This window comes from Scylla paramamosain, chromosome 7, assembly GCF_035594125.1.
Source record: "Scylla paramamosain isolate STU-SP2022 chromosome 7, ASM3559412v1, whole genome shotgun sequence".
Taxonomy (NCBI): Eukaryota; Metazoa; Arthropoda; class Malacostraca; order Decapoda; family Portunidae; genus Scylla; species Scylla paramamosain.
This window is the reverse complement of record NC_087157.1, coordinates 3,547,501-3,550,125: the sequence shown is the minus strand read 5'-3', so window position 1 is coordinate 3,550,125 and position 2,625 is coordinate 3,547,501. Positions and strand designations below refer to the sequence as shown.

General features: G+C 44.2%; 3 non-coding genes across 3 annotated transcripts; all 3 read right to left on the bottom strand.

Moving 5' to 3' along the window:
• Positions 1-237: 237 nt before the first annotated feature.
• Positions 238-310, bottom strand: Trnaf-gaa (transfer RNA phenylalanine (anticodon GAA)). Its single transcript has one exon. It is a non-coding gene; the product is annotated as a tRNA-Phe (tRNA).
• Positions 311-1,234: 924 nt separating this feature from the next.
• Positions 1,235-1,307, bottom strand: Trnaf-gaa (transfer RNA phenylalanine (anticodon GAA)). Its single transcript has one exon. It is a non-coding gene; the product is annotated as a tRNA-Phe (tRNA).
• Positions 1,308-1,757: 450 nt separating this feature from the next.
• Positions 1,758-1,830, bottom strand: Trnaf-gaa (transfer RNA phenylalanine (anticodon GAA)). The gene has a single exon. It is a non-coding gene; the product is annotated as a tRNA-Phe (tRNA).
• Positions 1,831-2,625: the final 795 nt, after the last annotated feature.

Sequence of the window (2,625 nt, the reverse complement as noted above, 5' to 3'; positions counted from 1 at the left end):
CAGTTGCAACAATTAATTTTTGCCTTCTATACTTGGTAGGATTTGCGTGTAATAGAAGTCTCTTGTTTCCTTAGTTGAGGTGTGCTGTTGTATCCAGGGGGCACACACACACACACACACACACAACACAAGCAAACGCAGATTTTACTTGTATATGATATATTCTGAGGGCAATCACAGCTGAGGTCAAAATTCTGTTAAGTATCGCAATGGAAGTGACAAAACAGCAACAGCTTTTGCCCAGACCCGGGATTGAACCGGGGACCTTTAGATCTTCAGTCTAACGCTCTCCCAACTGAGCTATCTAGGCTGTCTGTTCGTCTCCTCTCTGTGTTTTCTCTTTACAGCCTCATGCTACTGCTAAGGTAACAAGCAGGTGGGATGGGGGGAGGGGGGTCGAGGCAGGGGCTGTGAGGCGTGAGAGTAAGGTGGTGGGCGGTAAGGTCATGTGCTTTGATTAAGGTGTCAGATAAAAAGGAATAATTAATTTTTATTGTCTTTTGTGTAATGGATGTTTTTTCGCTTTCCTAGTTGAGGTGTGTTATTAAATCCATCTATCCATCCATTAATCCATCAAAATCGATCAGTCTTTCGTGATTTAAAAGGCTTTTCTAGTTTTTTTTTTTACTTCACTCTTCTTCTTCGTCTCCTTCTTCGTCTTCTGTTGCTGCTGCTGCTGCTGCCTCCTTCAAGACCCTAAAATGGCACTCCTGAGTCGTTGTCCTACTATGGCGCTCGTCGTCACACCTGAATCTCGACGGCTGCGTAGGCAGCTTGTGCAATGAGGCGCGCGTGGAACGACCCATTGTGTTTGGTAAATCCTGGAGCTGGCTGTCAGTTGCTCTGAGGTTTCCCTCTCTGGCTCAGCTATGCTTCTTTATCCCCAAATTGCCCGACAGCGTCCACCACTCGTTGATCTCGTTGACATCTGTCGACTGAGAGTGATACAATTTACATAATTTTGCACTACTAACTCAGACAAAGGGAAACATGCATCGTCCCGCCACACGGTACACTCATGGTCGCGCGCGCGCGCGCACAAACACACACACACACACACACACACACACACACACACACACACACACACACACACACACACACACACACATTCACATTCACATTCAAGTAAACACAGATATCATTTGGATTTGATGTGTTCTGAGGGCAATCACAGCTGAGGTCAAAATTCTGTTAAGTATCGCAAAGGAAGTGACAAAACAGCAACAGCTTTTGCCCAGACCCGGGATTGAACCGGGGACCTTTAGATCTTCAGTCTAACGCTCTCCCAACTGAGCTATCTAGGCTGTCTGTTAGAAGACTTTCTTTTTTTTTCTCACATTGTTACTGGTCACGTATCGTACATAATCAGACACAATGTATACATTAATAGTGATAATGGTGTTGGTGGTGGTGGTGATAACAAGCCTCAGCATCACATTTTGAGATATTTTACTTTATTTTGCGATTTGTTTAAATACAAATAGTATTTGGATCAACTCGAACATTATTTGTATCAGGCAATTGGCTTTTGTATTAGTAAAAAAAAAAAAATGAAGATAATGCTTCCCGTGATGCGTGAGTTTTGTGGCTGTGAGAAATGTCAGTAGATTTACAGCCGAGAAACGCTCATGCCAGTAGATACACACACACACACACACACACACACACACCCACACATGTTCTGAGGGCGATCACATCTAAGGCCAAAATTCTGATAAGTATCGCCGAGGAAGCGACAAAGCAGCAACAGCTTTTGCCCAGACCCGGGATTGAACCGGAGACCTTTAGATCTTCAGTCTAACGCTCTCCCAACTGAGCTACCTAGGCTGTCTGTGAGTGCATCATCTATCTTCTCTACAATGCTGCTAATCACTTTCCATATATAATTCAAGATAAGGGACTAATGGTGATGATGATGATGGTGGTGGTGACATCCCGTCGTAAAATCAGTAATGGTGGTGGTGGTGGTGGTGGTGTTGATAACAAGTCTGTAAGCAACAAGTTCTTGATCTTTACAGGCAGTGAGTTCCATATTAAGTGACCAATACACACAATACTATTTTTATATAAAACTATGTGAAACCGAGGACATTGTGCATTAGTGTTTTTATTCATGTTAATCTGGTTATTGACAAATATGAAGAGATTATTAGAATACCTAATAGTCTATTATACGTACAATAGCAGGAAATAATGATGAATGGAGTAAACTTGCCTCCTCCTCCTGTGTCAAGTGTAGGACAACCAACACTAGGCCTGCATTCATCACGTCGTCGGGACCGCTGGCAGATGTTGGAAATCCACCCTTATAACTATTTCAGGAGCTCCGGGAGACAAGTTAGGGGACGCCGCTCTCCCGCCTGTCTTCCTGCCCCCTGACCTGACCTGCGAGGCGGCTGCTCCTTCTCTGGGGCAGCTCGGGGTCTTGTCAGGCTAGTCTTGACCGAGCTTGAACTTGATTGTAAATTGATCGTGTGGTTTATTGATGGATGCTGTGAAGGTGTGGTGGTGGCCTGAGTTGGTTTATTGTTTTATTCTTACGGGTGTCTCTTCCTGCTGTCTTATTATGGCTTATATACATACGCATATGGCATGTAGAATTCCACTGCCAGACAAAGAGCC